A 20,351-nucleotide genomic window follows, 5' to 3' on the forward strand; every position below is an offset into this window, starting at 1 on the left:
AGATCTGACAAGGGAGGGTTTAGAAGGGGCTGCGTGAAGGGGCATCTGAGAAACCATTTGTTCCCTCATCAAGGGCAGTTTGGTGGACAGATGGGAGCCTCTCTGCTTTGGCCACTGGGCGGAGGTCCTGAGTCCATGGGGACCAGGACACCCAGCAGCCAGCTCCAGCTGCCCCAGCCTGGGAGTGGTTCGTGTCCTTGACAGGATGAGGACTGTGACACGGAGGGGAGTGGAGGGGCCTCAGGATATTTAGCTTGGGTTGAGGGGCTGAAGAAGCCGTTACCCTCACCCTGACCCTTCATGTCTTCATGGAGAAGATGCAGCTCTTTGTGCTCCCGAATGCCAAGCTTCGACATGTGAGAGAGAGCCCAGAGATGCTCAATCTGGGCTCAGCATAAAGGAGACTTGTTTTTTTCACTACAAGATGGTGACAGATCGCCTGTGTCAAGAGAAATACGTGTAAAGTGCTCTTTTCTGCTCCTAGCACAGAGGGTGTGCTCCCTAGTGGTCAGGAGGTGCCTGGAAGAACTGTCCTCACCTCTCCCACCTGAGGTTCCCAAGCTCCCTGCCCTGGTCCCTGGAGCTCTCAGTGGAGGAGGGACGGTTGCCTCACCCTGGGCTTCAGGTGAGGGTTGCCCTCCCACTCCAAGACTACACCGCTTTTGGGTGAGTAGATGAATCTGGCGTGGCTACAACACGGTTTTAGCTGACAGTGAGTCAAAAAGGGGACAGCTTTCCTTTTACCCAGATTTGCTTCAGTGTGAAACAAGATGCATGCATGTGTGTTCAGTCACTTCAGTCGTGTCTGACTCTTTGTGACCTCATGGACTGTAGCCTGTCAGGCTCCTCTGTCCATGGGATTCTCCAGACAAGAATACTAGAGTGGATTGTCATGCCTTCCTCCAGGGGATCTTTCTGACCCAGGGATCGAACCCATGTCTCCTGCATCTCCTGCCTTGCAGGCAGATTCCTTACTGCTGAGACAATGGGGAAGCCGGTGAGACAAGATAGAGACTGTCAAATGGCCATAGTCAGGCCAACCTGACTTGTCTAGGTTGGAGATAATCAAGACCCTTGATCCTTTGGGAGGCAGCATGGTACACTGGAATGAGCAAGAGATTTGGGGTCAGGGAACCTAGCATGAAAGCCCGTCTTTGTCCCTTATGAGCTCTGTGACCTCAGACAAGTCACCTAACCTCTAAGACTCACATTCCTCCTCCTCTGTGTTCTTTTAAGGAAGGCAAGAGATGATGCAGGCAAAGCCCCTCACTGCACCTGGCATACAGTAAGGACACAGGAAACTATCACCACATCCATAGCTGAACCAGCTACTGTGAGAAAAATATTAACTGGAACAGTTTCTTCTCCTCCTACCTCCCGGCTGCATCTTCACATGCTGTCCCCAGACATTTCCCCTGGAGTTTTGTCTGTGGGTTGTCATTTTGTCTGCTTGCCTTTCATCCTCCTGAAGCCTTGCTAATCGCACAGGAAGTGGGTGGGTAATGTGCTTCTCTGTTGTTCCACTGGCCTCCCAGTGAGTCGTACTGTTTTGCTTTCCTCACCACGGGGGCTTCTCACACCCTCTAATGACTGTTTTCCCTTCAGAAATGGCATATTTTTAGACAAAAGCATTTCCTGTGGTTCATCTCTGACTGTCTGGCAGATCTCTGATTTCTCATCAGTTTTCTCTGCCTCTCTCTGGTCACATAAAACCCACTCCAGCAGCATGTGTGCAGGAAATGCAGGAACCGCACGCTCCCAGCAGCCTTCTCTGCTCTGAGCTGATACCCAGCATTCAGGGGCTGGGGCCCGAGGCCAGGGCTGGGTTGTCCTTGGTTGAGGCCTTGGGTCTGAGTAGTTGGGACTTTGGTGGATACTTTTTTTAGCTGCCGCCCTGCCCCTCCAGCGGGTTGTCCAGCTCTCCTGTGCCAGTGTTGGAGATTTGGAGGGTGGTGGTGGTTTCAAAATTACCAGAAACACTCACCCTTATTTGTTGTTGTTTGTTGTTCAATCACTTAGTCATGTCCAACCCTTTGTGACCCCATGGACTGCAGCATGCCAGGCTTCCCTGTCCTTCATCATCTCCTAGAGTTTGCTCAAGCTCATGTCTGTTGAATCGATGATGCCATCCAACCATCTCACCCTCTGTTGCCCCCTTCTCCTCCTGCCCTCAGTCTTTCCCAGTATCAGGGCCTTTTCCAATGAGTCAGCTCTTCACATCAGGTGGCCAAAGTGTTGGAGCTTCAGCATCAGTCCTTCTGATGAATATTCAGAGTTGATTTCCTTTAGGATTGACTGGTTTGATATCCTTGCAGTCCAAGGGACTCTCAAGAGTCTTCTCTAGCACCACAGTTCAAAAGCATCAATTCTTGGCTCTCAGCCTTCTTTATGGTCCAACTCTCATATCTGTACATGACTACTGGAAAAACCATAGCTTTGACTATACTGACCTTTATCAGCAAAGTGATGTCTCTGCTTTTTAATATGCTGTCTAGGTTTGCCATAGCTTTCCTTCCAAGGAGCAAGTGTCTTTTAATTTCATGGCTGTGGTCACCATCCACACTGATTTTGCAGCCCAAGAAAATAAAATCTGTCACTGCTTCCACTTTTTCCCTATTTGCCATGAAGTGATGAGACTGGATACCATGATCTTAGTTTTTTAAATGCTGAGCTTCAAGCCAGCTTTTTCATTCTCATCAAGAGGCTCTTTAGTTCCTCTTCACTTTCTGTCATTAGAGTGGTATAATCTGCATACCTGAGGTTATTGATATTTCTCCTGGCAATCTTGATTCCAGTTTGTAATTCATCCAGCCTGGCATTTTACATGATGTACTCTACATATAAGTTAAATAAGCAGGGTGACAATATACAGCCTTGTCGTACTCCTTTCCCAATTTTGAATCGATCCACTGTTCAATGTAAGGTTCTAACTGTTGCTTCTTTACCTGCGTACAGGTTTCTCGGGAGGCAGGTAATTTGGTCTGGTATTCCCAACTCTTTAAGAATTTCCCACTGTTGTGATTCACACTGTCAAAGGCTTTAGTGTAGTCAGTGAAACAGAAATAGATATTTTCTGGAATTCTCTTGCTTTCTCCATGAAAAAGAGCTTAAGTGCATTGGGCAAATATGGAAAGTTCATAGTCTGTCAGGGATGCTGTGCAAGGCATAAAGGAAGCTAATGAAATGTACACAGCTGGGCCCCTGCCACCAGGGAGCTTCAGCGGGGAGATGGGCGAGAGCAGGAGGAGGGGAGCCCGCAGAGACAGAGGAGGGAAAGGGCTACAGGGAGAGAGCTACCAAGGACATATAGGATTGGGTGAGGTTATAGGGAGGCTGGAGGCCCACCCTTAGGCAACCTGCCTTTCCTAAGCCTCTCTACACAATGAGGATTGGGTAGTCTTCATCTCTGTTTGGTTTAATTCATTCATTTAGTTGAACTTTTGGAGGACTGACTCTAAATACTTCTTTAGTCACTGTTTAACCCACCCCTACATCACTATGACATATGTGCGGCATTCAGATCATTTCTTTGCCCTTCTGTGACCATGACTGATATGGCTAATGGACTGTTAGTCATTCTTCTATACCATGCCTAATATCATCTTACAATCCTCCATACAGCAGTCATCTCTGATGGAATGGAATTGGTACTTGAACTGAAAGCCATTTGTATCTTTGGCCTAGACTCCTAGACACTGGATATGTGCTGAGGCCTCTGTACATTTCAAAAGTTTATTATTTTCCCCACAAAATGCTGCCATGCTTCAATTCTTTCTGCCTTTCTTTATGGAAGCCCATTTCTCCCCGTTGCTTAGAAGACTAGAGAGTGTTCAGTTCAGTTCAGTCGCTCAGTCGTGTCTGACTCTTTGCGACCCCATGAATCGCAGCACGCCAGGCCTCCCTGTCCATCACCAACTCCCAGAGTTCACTCAGACTCACGTCCATCGAGTCAGTGATGCCACCCAGCCATCTCATCCTCTGTCATCCCCTTCTCCTCCTGCCCCAATCCCTCCCAGCATCAGAGTCTTTTCCAATGAGTCAGCTCTTTGCATGAGGTGGCCAAAGTACTGGAGTTTCAGCTTTAGCATCATTCCTTCCAAAGAAATCCCAGGGCTGATCTCCTTCAGAATGGACTGGTTGGATCTCCTTGCAGTCCAAGGGACTCTCAAGAGTCTTCTCCAACACCACAGTTCAAAAGCATCAATTCTTCGGCACTCAGCCTTCTTCACAGCCCAACTCTCACATCCATACATGACCACAGGAAAAACCATAGCCTTGACTAGACGGACCTTTGTTGGCAAAGTAATGTCTCTGCTTTTGAATATGCTATCTAGGTTGGTCATAACTTTCCTTCCAAGGAGTAAGTGTCTTTTAATTTCATGGCTGCAATCACCATCTGCAGTGATTTTGGAGCCCAGAGAAATGAAGTCTGACACTGTTTCCACTGTTTCCCCATCTAGTTCCCATGAAGTGGTGGGACTGGATGCCATGATCTTTGTTTTCTGAATGTTGAGCTTTAAGCCAACTTTTTCACTCTCCACTTTCACTTTCATCAAGAGGCTTTTGAGTTCCTCTTCACTTTCTGCCATAAGGGTGGTGTCATCTTCATATCTGAGGTTATTGATATTTCTCCCGGCAATCTTGATTCCAGCTTGTGTTTCTTCCAGTCCAGTGTTCCTCATGATGTACTCTGCATATAAGTTAAATAAGCAGGGTGACGATATACAACCTTGATATACTCCTTTTCCTGTTTGGAACCAGTCTGTTGTTCCATGTCCAGTTCTAACTGTTGCTTCCTGACCTGCATACACATTTCTCAAGAGGCAGGTCAGGTGGTCTGGTATTCCAATCTCTTGAAGAATTGTCCACAGTTTATTGTGATCCACACAGTCAAAGAATTTGGCACAGTCAATAAAGCAGAAATAGATGTTTTTCTGGAACTCTCTTCCTTTTTCCATATCCAGAAGATGTTGGCAATTTGATCTCTGGTTCCTCTACCTTTTCTAAAACCAGCTTGAACATCAGGAAGTTCACGGTTCACATACTGCTGAAGCCTGGCTTGGAGAATTTTGAGCATTACTTTACTAGCGTGTGAGATGAGTGCAATTGTGCGGTAGTTTGAGCAAGTTTGAGCATTCTTTGGCATTGCCTTTCTTTGGGATTGGAATGAAAACTAACCTTTTCCAGTCCTGTGGCCACTGCCGAGTTTTCCAAATTTGCTGGCATATTGAGTGCAGCACTTTCACAGCATCATCTTTCAGGATTTGGAATAGCTCAACTGGAATTCCATCACCTCCACTAGCTTTGTTCGTAGTGATGCTTTCTAAGGCCCACTTGACTTCACATTCCAGGATGTCTGGCTCTAGGTCAGTGATCACACCATTTGTACCTGTGAATACCCTTTATTCTTAAAATCAAAGAACATATTCCTTAAAGATACTGAGGAGGTGGAAAGTCATCTAGCATTTGGGAAAGGTGTTTACTGAGAGGTGATCAAGATATGGGGTCTTTGATATATGCAGGATCCCTCTGTGTAACTGGCATAAACTCCATTATTTGAGTGCTCTCAATCACTTTTGTGATTTAAAAAAGTCCAGAGCAATTTAAAAAATAAAGTCTAGGTAGAAGTGAAGTGAAGTGAAGTCGGTCCAACTCTTTGTGACCCCATAGACTGTAGCTTACAAGGCTCCTCTGTCCATGGGATTTTCCAGGCAAGAGTGCTGGAGTGGATTGCCATTTCTTTCTCCAGGGGATCTTCCTGACCCAGGGATCGAACCCGGGTCTCCAGCATTGCAGGCAGACGCTTTACCGTCTGAGCCACCAGGGAAGCCAGTCTAGGTAGAGGTGAATTTATTCTGCAGCAAATGAAACTTAAAAGAAAAAAAATTATTTGGCTGTGCTCGGTCTTAGTTGTGGCATGTGGGATCTTTTTTTAGTTGTGACATGCGGGATCTTTAGTTGCCGCAGGTGAATTCTGAATTGCGGCATGTGGGATCTAGTTCCCTGACCAGGCACTGAACCTGGGCCTCCTGCATTGGAGACTTGGAGTCTTAGCCATTGGGAAGCCACTCCCCTCCAGGGAAGTCCCAGCAAATGAAGTTCAAGCTTAGGCCCTCACTTACAAGGTGTCTTTTGTACTTTCATGTCTAATTTTATATTTGTAATTTTGTTTTCTTTTTCTTAAAGTGAGCCTCTTCTCCCTATCTCCAACAGTCTGGGGCTTTGTCCTCACACAGCCTGGCTCTGCAATGGGTAGAGAGAAGCTCTTCTCGTTGGTCTGTACCGTGTTCAGTGTCACCAGCTCCTTGATTCTCCTTGGAATGTGCTGGGAACGGAGTATCTGCCTTTTTCCCTATTCTTTTTTTGTTTGTTTGTTTCTTCTCCAGAAGCCTTATTCATTAATAACTAGAATCCACTTCTATGACAATCACTAGAATTTCACTAGTGGGTGGGTCACTTCTATGGAGGGACTACTGTAAAGACTAGCATCTATCTCTGCTCTGGGCTGTAAAGATGGTGGCCAGGCCTCCTGCAGTGAGTGATGCAGCCCCAAGCTGCTCAGCCTCCCTATCTGAGCCAGGTGGGCAATAGGGCTGGCCCTCTTAGAAAGCAACTGATTTTCAATCTGTAGAGTTTTAGAAGAGAAGGCCTTACTATAGCCTTGGGCCCAAGCCAGATGCTCCCGTCCAATGAGAGGGTCAAGATACTGTGCTCTTAGTAACCATGACTGTGTATATGGTTGTGACTCTGGTTGGCCTGGAAATGAGCTTAGAATCCTTAGTACTCCAACATGATCATAAAACAATTTTCTCTGATCCTTTCTAAGTTATTAGAAGAAAAATAGGAACAATGGTGAGTCAATGCTTAATGTTTATCATACCTTGTCATGACCTTTTAGATCAAGCAGGACAGCCCTGGGTGTGGACACGGGCAGCACAGCTGAGATATACTAAGTCAACACGTCTATGTGAATTCTAGCAGCTGTGCAAATAAGTGGGTGCAAGGTGGAGGGCTTGACCAGGCAGAGGAGCCAAGGTTCACAGGAAGGAAAGAAACCAATTTAATGAAAGTGGATTGTAAAGCACACAAGCCTTAATGTGGCTTTAATGTCCCAAGCCCAGAACAGTTCCATGGAGTCTGTACAGGGCAGCTCTTCTGGGGGTTTTCAATCTAGGCTGAACTCTAACTGCTCTGCAGTGGGCCCTTGTGTCATTTGAAAAGTTCCCTACGTGATGCTAATGTTTGTCCAGATGTGAGAACAACAACACAGTTGAACATCGTCAGTAGGTATCAACCACAAATTCCTGGCAAGCATAATATCACAGAGCTGGGAAGGGTAACTCAGGTTGGGAATCACATTTGGATTTATGGACCACCCATCTCAGGAGTTAGATCAAGAGAGACATTATTATTCCAAAGCAGTGGTTCTCAAATGTGAGTGTGTGTGAGTCCCCTGGAGGCCTTGCTAAAGCTTCTATTACTGAGCCTCATCCTGAGAGTTTCTGGTTCATTAGGTCTGGGACCCCCAAACCAACACATCTGACATGTTCCCAGGTGATGCTGATGCGATGGGTCTGGGGACCACACTTTGGGAATCACTGCTGTAGAGGACACAGGTCTTGGCCCTGAGAGGTATTGCTGGTGAAGTGGAAAGAGAGTGAGTCTAGGAAGTAGAGGACCTGGATTCAGGTCCTGGCTTTGCCATGACTCGTGCACAGACTGTGTGGCCTAGGGTGAGCATGTGCCCTCTCTGAGCTCAGTGTTTTTGTCCATTATCTGGGGGTAAGACGAACTATTTACCTGTTTCCAAGGTTTGAGTGGGATAATCAGGAATACATTTCATTTGGAATTTACCAGGTACTGAATGTTCTCCATGCATGATTTTGATTATTTTTCTCAACATTTCTATGTAGTAGGTCCTCTTATTCTTATAGGCTCAGAGACTGAAGTTTAGGCAGCTTCAGTACCTTGTTAGGAGCGTTGAGTCAGAGGCTGTTCTGGCCAACCTCAGAGTTCAAGCTCTCAACCACTGAGCTATCCTTGACCCTCAGTTGGAAACCCTGTGAGCACTAAGACCTGCCAAGTAGTATCTCTCTGTGGTTTTTCTGAGTGGTGAGCAGGGCTTGATGTAAGGGATACCTGGTGGGCGAATCACTCTGCAACAGTGAGCAAACCCCAATTAATTCAAGTCTGGGCAGATCGGGAGGGGTTCCAAGAGAAAACAACAAAACACATCAATCACTCAGTAACTCTGTTTGAGAACAGGCCACTCAGTTAAGACATAGGCATTAATTAGGAGGAAAAAAGGAGCAGAACAAACAGCCAGCAGGAAGACCAGAGGCCTCTGTAACAGGCTGACTGAAGCCCAGGAAAGCTGCCTCCTGGAAACCTGGCAGCAGATCACAAAGCCTGACACCAATTCATTAAGTCAAAGCAGCCATCTTGGGGAAAGGGCTCTTTGAAGCAAGAAAAAAATGCTTACGAGAGACATCAGGAAAAGTCATCCAGTGGGACCCAATATGTGCAAATCAGAAACCATGAGCTGAGGTGGCACTCAGGGGAGCTTGCAGAGATAAGGAGCCATAATCGAAGATTCTGCACCTCGAACCAGGAAGCTCTGGATAGATGGGTGTCATTGGGTCACTGGGAACAAGACACCATGTTCAGGGCTGGGTGAGTGGGACAGGTGATCCCTGAAGATCATTGCAGCTCTTAGATCCAGGGGTGACCTGGAAGCTGGATCCATGCTTCAAGGGTCTACCAGATTTCTTTCCCCAGGTAAGTTGTTTGGGTAGGGGTACAATGAATGAAAAAAAAAATTGATTATCAGGAAGAATTTGATAAAGTTTCATGCTAAAGTTTATTAGAAGAAAATTTGTTATAACTTTTACACATGGGTAGGAATGTTGTGTCATTTACACATGGAGATTTCCATGGACAGAGTAACCTGGTGGGCTACAATCCCTGGGGTTGCAGAGTAGGGCACGACTGAGCGACTAACACTCTGACTTTTCACAGGAATGTTGTGTAACAAACTTGTTGTTTAGTCGCCAAGTCGTGTCCAACTCTTTGTGAAACCCTGGAGTGTAGCCCACCAGGCTCCTCTGTCCATGGGATTTCCCAGGCAAGAATATTGGAATGGGTTGCCGTGTCCTTCTCCAGGGGGTCTTCCTGACCCAGGGATCGGATCTATGTCTCCTTCCTTGCAGGCAGATTCTTTACCTTGGAACGACCAGGGAAACCTAAACTACTTTATGATAAAAAGGAGGTGGGATTATGTGAGGGGTCTGATAAGGCAACAGATGCCTAAAAAGTGCTTTGAAATCTGTAACTGTTATTCATTGGAATAAAGGCATCACAAAAACTCAGATCATTTTCTGAACAAAAAGCTATGAAAAATGACCTTACTCAGTAATTACAACAATTATGAGTTTTATTTGATCTGGTAAGAGAAGCAAGAATCCATATGCATCTTAGGAGTTAAGATGCTCAGCCTCTGGTAATGATGAAATCGGACCATGTGAATGGGCAGAAAAATAGAAGATGACCTTTGATGTGGACAAGATCATGATGTGTTTAGCAGCAAGTAACCCAAACAACAGAACTGGTTGGCTCTGACCTAATAGGTATTGTAGGGGAGCAAAATTTTCCACCCCCGAAAGTCTGGCAGGCAGATTATTTTGAGCTGAAAACAATCAATGCCCAAAGACTCAGGAAAAAACTTGAACTTTCTCCCTAACTGCCTAAAAGAATGTAGATAGAGGCCTATTCCTGAAACAGAGCTAACTCCAGAGACCTGGCTAAGTGTGATGGGAGAGACTCAGCAGGGCTTACAGACCAGAGTCCGCTCCACCCATTGTCTCTGTGGTGGCCCGGCAAACATGTATTTACCAGACATTTGCTTTTCCATTTTCAAGTGAATTGCCTTCTTGTCCTTTGAAGTCCCAAACCACTAAACCCAACATACATTTTTGTCTTTGATTAAAGACAGTTTTTAAAGTGAGGACTTTAGCTATTTTGGTGAGTTACTCTGTTTTCTTGGGTCTCTATCATGTTCACATTATTAAACTTTCATGTGATTTTCTTCTGTTAATGTTTCTCCTGTCAATTCAATTCTTAGACTAGCCAGAAGAACCTAAAAGGATAGGAAAATTTCTTTCTCCCTGACAGTATAAACCAAAGAAGAATTTTGGTCTTTGCAGCCTATTTGTCTCCTGTGATGAGAGTTTGGTCAAGATAGCTAACACAGTACTTAAAATAACTAGATCCTTAGAACTTAGGAGCCATGGCAAGGATGTAGTTTATTGATTAATTTTATATGTGAGAAACTGAGGTCCAGAGAGCTAAGAGGCTAACCCCATAACTAATGAGAGAATGCATTGTATTTAAGATGGAAAACATTAGTCTTACCTTTCATGAAACTAAGGTATCTGATTAAGGCCACCTTAAAAAGTGTGGGAGATTTCTAGAACATTTTTAGTTTGATGAGATGGAAAGTTGACCAAATGCTCCTACAGAATGCCAGATTGCATTGCTGTAAAAAGACAAATCATTGAGACAGATAGATACCTCATGACTAGTATGATTTTCCAAATAATCTTATATAAGTGATTTCTAATAAATCATACAGATAGGACTTCACAGTGAAATCGCAAATGACTTTAAAAAACAAGCATAATGATGACAGCCCAAACATCTGTTGGTTTTGAGAGTAAATCTCCCTATTTTGGAACTGGCATTTAAGCATCAGGAGATGGGGCTTGCTGGAACTTCAGAGGATTACTAGATAAACAACAGAACATCTAATTCCTTGGCCCCTGTGTTAATTAGAAGCAACTGACATCAGGGCTGTGGTTCTCTCTCTAGTTTCACGTGTACTTATATGTACCTGGTTTGACCACAAACACACACAGAGTAGGTGCCAGAGGACAGAGAGCTTGGCACTTTAGGATGTGTTATAGGTGATCATTGCCCTCTGTGACTTAACTTCCCGCTTTTGACTCTCGACACTTGTCTGAACCTTCCTGCTGTGGCTGATTTCCCAGGCACATGAATGTCTGACTCAAGCTCTTCATTGGCTCCCTCCAGCTCACTGTATCATCTTTGAACTCCACCATTAGAGATCTGGACTCATACCTAGCTCTGCTCTCAGGTGGACATTTGGTCTTTGACTCCTCTGTCAAACCAGCCCTACATTCAGTAATTTCCTATTATCTTTATTCAGTCACTTTAATTTCACATTTAAAACTTTTCCCATTTTCTTGTGGAATTTCACAGAATTCTTTCCAAATGTGGTTTTTAAAACCTGAACTCTTCATTAGTACTATGTAAGAGCAGGCTATGTGAGAAGCCAGTGTGAAAACCGTTGGAACAAATAAGTACCAATTGTGCACGTGTGCTAAGTTGTGTCAGTCATGTCCAATTCTTTACAACCCTATAGACTGTAGTCTGCCAAACTCCTCTGTCCATGGGATTCTCCAGGCAAGAATACTAGAGTGGAGGAGCCATGTCCTCCTCCTGGAAATCCACCTGGCCCAGGGATCGAACCTGTGTCTCTTATACCTTTTGCATTGGAGTTGAGTTCTTTACTACTGGTGCCACCTAGTCAATCAGTAAGCATATCCTGCTCCACAGGGCAAAGGGTCGAAGTTAGGGAGGCAGTGAAGTGAGGCAAGTTGACCTCTTCTGACCGGAAGGACAGGAGTGACATGGGCACATGGGGGCCCTATGTGACCAAGAATCTTCCGGTCTCTGAAGTGATGAGATATAGAAACTCCAAAGGTCCAGAGATGTGATAGGGCTGAAATGATAGGGCTTTTATTTACTCTAGAGCAAACCAGTAACAGTACTATTCTTTTATTTGCACTTTAAAGGTAAAGTACAAGAAAGACCCCACTGTTTTGATGCCTGGTGATGTCACTGAAAGTTCTAGGACCAACTCCAAGAAGATTGAAGGTAAGTTAGGAAATTGCATTCTGGGACTTCCTTGGTGGTCCACTGGTTACATGTATTTTCAAGATGGTGGAGAAGAAGGACGTGCACTCATCTTCTGCTATAACACCAAAATTGCAACTAGCTGCTGAACATCCATTGACCGGAGGATGTTGGAACCTACCAAAAAAAGATTCCCCATGTCCAAGGACAGAGGCGAAACAGCAATGAGAGAGTAGGAGGGGTGCAGTCACATTAAAATCAAACCCCATACCCGCCAGAGACCCTGGGAGGGCACAAACACAACCCTGTGTGCACCAGGACCTGGGGCAAAAGAGCGATGCCCTCACAGGAGACTGAGCCAGACCTGCCTGTGAGTGTCTGAGGGTCTCCTGTGGACACATGGGTTAGTAATGGTCTGCTGTGAGGACAGGGGCATTGGCAGCAGCAGTCCTGAGAGGTGTGGCATATTGGCATAAGTCCTCTTGGAGGAGGTCATCATTAGCCCTACCATAGAGCCTGGAGTGTCACCGACTCAATGGACATGAGTTTGAGCAAAATCCCAGGAGACAGTGAAGGCCAAGGAAGCCTGGCCTGCTAAAACCCATGGGGTCACAAAGAGTCAAATATGACTTAGAAACTGAGCAACAACCAGTGGTTAAGAATCCGCCTTCCAGTGCAGAGGAAGTGGTTTGATGCCTGGTCGAGGAACTAAGATCCCATATGCCATGGGGCAACTAAGCCCATGCACCTCAACTACTGAGCCTGAGCTCTAGAGCCCTTGAGCTGCAACTAGAGAAAAGCCCATGGGCTGCAATGAAGATCCCACATAGTGCAACTAAGACCTAATATAGCCAAATAAATAAACAGATAAATGAATAAATATTAAAAAAGAAAGAAAGAAAATTGCATTACTGCTCAAACCTGAGAAGCTCAAAGACTGGCTTAGGCTGTGATAAATAGCAATGAAAGAACAGTGGTTCAGAGGCTTTATGCTCATATGTCTTTAAATCTTAGGCTAAATAAAAGGCTTTATTTGTACTGGTTAAGTATTTGCCACTATGTCCTCTTTTACTGAAAGCCATGTTGAGCTCTCGGTGTAGGGGAGAGCAGGCTGGTATTTGGCTCGCTAACCCTATGGATGGGAAGCTGGGGTCTGATGAGCCTGGCTCTGTCACTCAGGTGGCACTGCCCAACCACAGGTGCCCACAGTACTTACATTGCCAGCATCACAGTCCAGGAAATAATTACAACAAAGGCCACGGTACTTAAAGACAGAAAGGGACATGTATGCTGCTGCTGCTGCTAAGTCGATTCAGTCATGTCCGACTCTGTGCGACCCACCAGAGTCGGCAGCTCACCAGCCTCCCCCCTCCCTGGGATTCTCTAGGCAAGAACACTAGAGTGGGTTGCCGTTTCCTTCTCCAATGCATAAAAGTGAAAAGTCAAAGTGAAGTCGCTCAGTCGTGTCTGACTCTTAGCGACCTCATGGACTGCAGCCTACCAGGCTCCTCCATCCATGGGATTTTCCAGGCAAGAGTCCTGGAGTGGGGTGCCATTGCCTTCTCTGGGGGACATGTATATTGGGGGATAAAAGCTTGAGAATGTGGCAACTGTGTGTTCCTCTCATCATGATCTATTTAACACAAAATAGTGCTTTTGGCAATATTTTCCCCCAAAATGAAAGCTTTGGATTTCAAATGGGGTTATTTGCCTTTCATCTGTTTTCTCTACTGTTCTATTTTCTGATCCATTACTTTCATCTTGGAAACCTGTCATTGTATCTCTTGTATCAGTGTAACTTATCATTCAAGAAGCTTTTTCCTCTCTGGGTCAGAGTGTTTAATATCAGGCAATTTAAATGATTTTTTGTGTATTGACCTCAATATTTGAGAGTCATGTAAGAGGTACTGTGAAGTCAAATGTTCAAAAATAATGAGTACCTTTATTTGATGTTTTCTTCCCCCAGATGAGCACAACAATTGAGAATCCTAAGGGGCTGGATGGGAAATTGGAAAAGGTGGTAAGTACTCAAGGCTGGGCTGCTGAGGAAGAGAGCAGGAGAGAGGCTGGAAAGACAGGACTGGATAAGACAAATACATGCTCAATCTCACAGAGAGGAGACCTGAAGCATTTTCCTCTCTTTCCTGTTAAGAGGAGGAGCATGGCTGGCCCAGGCTGGTTGCAGGGGTTCAGATGGAGGAGACAAGTTGGGACAAGAGGGTTGGTGCTATAGCTGGAAGGTGAGCAGTGGGCAGGACTCCGGAGTCAGCCTGGGCTGGCACGTTGTGGATACATCACAGCAAGAAGGGGCTGCAGGGGAGGGGGAGGGCACACAGGAGAGAGCAGAGCAGGTTCTGAAAGCTTGACTTGGTCTGGGTTATAGACTCCTACAGAGGCAAAATGTTTTTGATGAAGCATCCTTCTAAAGACTTCGATTAACCAATTTAAACATTTATGTAACTTTCCCTTGGAGTAGTTATGTAGGTTGTAGGGACCCAGAGCATAAACCTTGGTGTCCCACTGAAGGGACTGATCTCCCTGCCATCCAAGTGCTAACCAGACCTGACCCTGCTTAGCTTCTGAGATCAGATCAGATTGGGCACGTTCAGGGTGTTGTGGCTGTAGACAGGACTGATCGCCCAGTCTGCCTGTGAGATGATTGGTCAGAGTGAACAAGGCATTAGAAGGAGTGTTATAGCAATTCAAGAGACCAGGAAAGGGGTGTGGCCTTTACTGGGAGAGCTCCTTGCAGGCTAACCACAGCTGGTGCAGTTACATGAAGAGACCCATTCTCAGAGAGTGTTGAGACTTCCCCAAGGTTGTCAGTATTGGAGCTTGAGTTCAAACTCTGGTCTGTGGACTGGAGAGCCACTGTCTTTGCACATGGCCACACTGGCTTAGAGTTAGGACCATTGGTCTTGAATCCTGGCTCTGCCAGTTACTAGCTGTGTGAACCTGAGTGAGTTATGTAATCTTTTGAGCCTTGGCTACGTCATCTGATGAATAAAGATCATAGCATTATAGGGAAGATGAAATAAGAATTCATTCATAGAGTTTAGCACAATGAATGCCTGGCATGGTTAAGTGTTCAAAACACATAGCTGACTGTTGATTCTGTGTATAAAATAGATAACTATAAGAACCTACTATAAAGCACAGGGAACTCTACTCAGTGCTCTGTGGTGACCTAAAGGGGAAGGAAATCCAAAAAAGAGAGGATGTATGTATGCATATAGCTGATTCACTTTGCTGTGTAGTGGAAACTAACACAGCATTGTAGAGCATCTATACTCCAATAAAAGTTAATTTAAAAAACAACAGGTTAGCTGCAAGTAGCCCAGTATTCAGAGAAGAGAGAGTGTCAGAAGCCTCCATGGGGGAGGGGAGGCTTGAATCAGACCTGAGCAAGGGGATGAGGCCTGACAGAAATAAGCTCAAAGGAGCAAAATGGGGTGAGCCCACCATGAGTGTGTCATGAAGGAGTAAGGGCAAAAGCGATGGACAGAGGAAACAGTAAGGGAGAAAAAGGTTAGTGTTTGTAGGTTGGTTGGTTGCTTGCTTGCTTGCCTGCTTGCCTGCTTTAAACTAACCTTCAGGTCAAATAGTGTAATGAGGCTAGGGGGGATCTGCCTGCCTCCCTAGGAAGACCAGGGAGCCATTGCAAGCCTGATACAAGCCTCTGTGCATCCTGAAAGAAAGGGCAAAGGACGCTGGGAGGTGTGTTCATGTGTATAATAATCAAAGCTGTAAAGGAGTATGGTGTGGGTGGGGGGTGATGTTTCTAGATGAGTTTCTGCCATGCTCTCGGCGGGTTAGAAACTGTAATTATCAACTTCCCTTACTTTTCTGTCTTCTCTCACACACACAGAACAGACTAGCACAGGGCCTGCTCAGACATATATTTAAAAACCAGGTGTCTCAGGGTTGCATGCTCTCGATCTTCTGGCTTTGCTTGTTTGGCTTGTGAGGAGGTGTTGACCCAACATACTTGACACTTTCTGTCCTGACCCAGTGGTGACACCTGCTCAGGCCCCTGGGGGACCTCAGTCTGGAAGTCTGTCCTTTGCTGTCTTCCCTGGTTACCTTGTTGGCAAGCAGTAGAGAGGAACCAGCTCTTTGGAGCCAGGGTCTGGCTTCTGTCCCTCTCCCTGAACTATCTGGTTTTAGGGAGAGCACAGACAGGTTTCTGTGACCCACCGAGTCCCACTGACATGCCCCTTAATACTTCAGAGTCCACTCACGTATATGATTAGTCCTCACCACTCAGGAGGCAAGACAGGGACTAGAGCCCAGTGTTCGGATGGACTAAGCCCCTTTTCCCAGTCATGGAGCACACTGACGCTGGCACTCAAACTCGGGCTCCACCAGCCTTCTTTGCACTGAGCTAGCGGCTGGAGGACCTGGAGTAAATGATGTGGGATTTCCCTCCCATCTCAGTCATTCACAGAAGATGAGAACAAAACAGGCAGACAGGGAGGCCCTTTGCCACAGTGGGTCTCATCTATCCCTGGGGGACAAATGGTCCCTGGTTTCCATCCTGCATAACCCGGGGCTGCTCCAGTGGAGTCCCTGCTGGGAGGGTGGGCTTGGATCAGCTTTGTGGATTCTCTGCAGTGCTCTGGGGGCTACTGAGTGACACAGGAATAACTGAAGAGCTGCACAGGTGCTAGTGAGTACCACGAATGACTCCACGGACCTGTCTTGGCAGGCAGGACCTGGCAGAGGAGCAAAACTTGGTCCTTGAAGTGGTTTTGTAGGCCCAGTCCCTCTGCCTGGGCCTGCAGAGGCCAGAGCTTAGCCACTGGGCTCCCTTCAGCCTGCCTGGGAGGGGAGAATAATGTGGGAGGCCTCTGAGCCAGGTTGTGCCCTTCTCGCCTAGGAGGGGAAGCCAAGAGCTGCCAGGCAGGTGAGAAAACCCAATTTGCAATTACCCTGCTCCACAGAGCCTTATTTCTAAGGCATGGGCTTGGGTTCATCTGGCCCATTCCTGCACAGCCTGGGCTGTCTCCTCTTGTGCTTAGAATTGATTTGTCTGAGTGGGGACAGAACAGGGAGGGATATTTCTTTCTTTGGGATCTACTCAGGGAAGAAATGTGTACATGCGTGTGTGTGTGTGATTGTGAATGTATATGTATGTGTATATGCATATGTGTGTACGAACCAATAGAATGGATTATAGATGATGTAGAAAGTGGACCAGTGATAACAACTCTTTAAGAGTTTAGGATAAATTCTTATCCTAACTCAAAAAACCTTTAGGATAAACACGAAATGTCATCTTGTTTTGTGGGATGGGTTGGAGCCAGAAGGACCCCTCTCTTGGACCTAGATGTTTATCTACTTATTCAATCAATTGTGTTAAAACACTCATCAGCATTTATCTAGCACCTACTATATACCATGCACTATGCACAGATGGAGGAGGAAATGGCAAGCCACTCCACAATTCTTGCCTGAAAAACCCCAGGGACAGAGGAGCCTGGCAGGCTACAGTTCATGGGGTCACAAAGAGTCAGACACGACTGAGCGACTGAGCACATACACAGATTAGGGCCTCCCAGGGGGCGCTAGTGATATAGAACCTGTCTGCCAATGCAGGAGACGTACGAGATGCAGTTCAACCCCTGGGTGGGGAAGATCCCCTGGAGGAGGGCATAGCAACCCGCTCCACAATTCTTGCCTGGAAAATTGCGGGGACAGAGGAGCCTGGTGGGCCACAGTCCATGGGGTCACAAAGAGCTGGACATGACTGAAGCGACTTAGCACAGCACGCATGCACAGATTGGACCAAGATCCAGCCTCTTCCTGTCTTCAAAGTGCTCACACTGTTATAGGGAAGGTGGAAACATTAGCAAGTAGGCAAAAAAATAAATAAAATACAGTGTGATACATGCAAGAAATAGGTAAAGAGATGATAGAAGCAAAGAGGAGGAGGAATCTAACTCTAGGGGCAGAAGGATGAGGCTTGGCATGCAGCTTGGATGAGGTGTGGATGTCAGCTGGGTACGAGAGGGGATGCAAGGCCAGCATAGTACTTTCTGGGACTTCCAGGAGCAGGCCTGGGTACTAAGTGGGAGACAGTGGCAGGTAGGTGTGGATGGATGGACAGAGCAGGTGTGAAAATTTTAAGGAGAAGCAGAATCTGGAATTTAAAGGGAATTTGGACTATGGAGAGGAGGAGGCATCCTAAGAAGATCAGTCAATGTGAGTGAAGTGCGGAGGCTCAGTTTGAGCGTGGAGGTCTTCGCTTCAGCACACAGGGAGCAGCAGTAACCTCTCTTTTGCAGCAGGGACCACCTCCTTCTCTGCACCTGAGTGTTGCCCCCTTCACTCACATCTGGGTGTCTGCACATCTGTGAAGCAAGTCTTGCTGGCTTGCTTTCTTCCCCTGAAACCAGCCTGTGCACCAGCCCCAAACACAGCTCCCTTACGCATTATGCTGCAGTCACTCCTTTGTTTAAGAGCTTTGATGCTCCCTGTTTCAGAGAAGCACCCATCTGGCCCATTGCCCTTTTACAGATGAGAAAAGCAAGGCCCAAGAGGCTAAATGAGACGGCTGTTCTCCAAGCCTTTTATATAATAGGAGGTGCTCGGTCCTCCTATTCTTTGTCTGACTCCTTCCCTCTCTCAGATGGTACTGTTTCCCCCAGCTCCCTAGTCTGGGACCCTATTATTTCTCAGCTCCGCAGCTTCTCCAGACCCTCCCTGGGAGACACAGAGACAAGATAGAAAATAAATCTGATGTACTCAGCTGTCGGTCACTTTGAGTTTGCAGTTTTCAGTGTCCTTAGAGACAGAAGCCAGGTGTTTGTGGGCCAAGGTCCTGGGAGCTGAATGTCTTCAGCTATTTAGAGCCAGTTAAGTGGTGCTCATTAGGAGTTGGAAAGACTTCCAGAGCAGACTTCTGGGCTTCCCTGGTAGATAAGATGGTAAAGAAACTGCCTGCCATGCAGGAGATGCAAGTTTGATCGCTGGGTCAGGAAGATCCCCTGGAGAAGGGAATGGCAACCCATTCTAGTATTCTTGCCTGGAGAATTCCATGGAGAGAGGATCTTGGGGGGCTACAGAACATGGGGTTGCAAAGAACCAGATATGACTGAGCGACTAACACTTTACTTGAAGTGGTGCTCATTAGGAGTTGGAAAGACTTCTGGGAGCAGGCCTCAAGGGGCTGCACTCAGATATCTATGGGTGAGCTTGGAAGCAGAGAGGCAGGACCTACACGGCTTTGCAGGGGAGTCCTCAGGACGAAACTCTTCTTAGGAAAAAGGGAGAGGCTATGCCTGGCTGTTTTTCTGGTCTTAGAGGAACCTGTCCAGGGCTGCTGGGGACCTATAAAGCAAGGAGAAAGTGTGCTGCTTGCACGGGACCTGCGAGGCCCCACAATAACTCTTTCCCTCACCAGTGAGTAAATGGAGAAGAAATTCAGCCAGTTCAGGCATCCTTGGGAAACGGGTGGGTTTTCCAGTTCCTTCCTGTGACGTCTGTAGACACAGCCAGAACTCAGTGTGCAGAACGCAGGCTGGTTTCCTACCTCGAAATGGGCCAAGCCCAATTTGGGGGAATGTTTATTTGTTTTGTCATAAATATAAAATCTATTTATCTGACTTGAGGGTATATGAAACACCTGTTTGCTGGTGGACTCTCCATGTTTATTTTTTCCATTTTTTAGGAATGGGTGGGACTTCCTGCAGAAACTGCTTTTTTTCCTGAAAACGTGGACCATGCCTGGGACTTGTTATGTCTTTGTATCTTTTATTTGGTTTGATGTGTGCATGTATTTATTGTTAAATCTCTAAAAGAGGCCCTCAAAGGGGAAAAAACAATGAAGCCAGTTCTCTAAAAGCTTTGAGAAGGTGGCTTTACTGAAACTTAGTGAAGGACTAAAATACAACCTCACCAGGAAATACTTGCCTCCTCAGTGGGCATCATCCAAATCTGGGTCCAGGAAGACACTTTCTGTGTCACTTCCTGCTCACTAGGATAGGTCAAAGGTCGGCCTCTAGAGTGTGACAAAGCTTGCCAGTAATCTTCTTGTGCTAAGAGGGACCTGCCCCACCTCATGTCTACTAGGCCATTAGCTTTTAGTTATCAAAAGCTGTTTTTTGGGGTCAACAAAACAAGAAAATACATATCTCACTTGAAAAATATGAAGCAGTTCCCCCATCCCTCCTTTTAGAACATTTTGCATTCATAGCCAAAGGGAGATTTATAGCCTTTTCAACATTCTATAACCAATTACCTTTCCTCTTAAAAATAATATAGCATGGATGTAAGGATCTGAGTGATGTTACTGATAGCAGGTGTTGGGGTTGAGCAAATGCATAACTTAATCCATCTCCTAAAGTCCAGGCAGATGGTTGACATGGGGCCCCTTTCAGAAAGTGCTGGAACCTCCTTTATTCCTCATTCTGCTG

At 46.2% G+C, this 20,351-nt stretch overlaps 1 protein-coding gene and 1 long non-coding RNA gene across 3 annotated transcripts in view; one reads left to right on the top strand and one right to left on the bottom strand.

Moving 5' to 3' along the window:
* LIPC (lipase C, hepatic type) overlaps window positions 1-20,351 on the bottom strand; it is a 162,114-nt gene that overhangs the window by 112,259 nt on the left and 29,504 nt on the right.
* Window positions 1-20,351, top strand: part of LOC101903685 (uncharacterized) — a 147,529-nt gene that overhangs the window by 87,473 nt on the left and 39,705 nt on the right. For both annotated transcript variants that reach the window (XR_009496204.1, XR_009496205.1), the window contains 2 exons: window positions 11,874-11,955; window positions 13,901-13,954. This is a non-coding gene — a long non-coding RNA (uncharacterized lncRNA). The remainder of the gene's footprint in view (window positions 1-11,873; window positions 11,956-13,900; window positions 13,955-20,351) is intronic.

This window comes from Bos taurus, chromosome 10, assembly GCF_002263795.3.
Source record: "Bos taurus isolate L1 Dominette 01449 registration number 42190680 breed Hereford chromosome 10, ARS-UCD2.0, whole genome shotgun sequence".
Lineage (NCBI taxonomy): Eukaryota > Metazoa > Chordata > Mammalia > Artiodactyla > Bovidae > Bos > Bos taurus.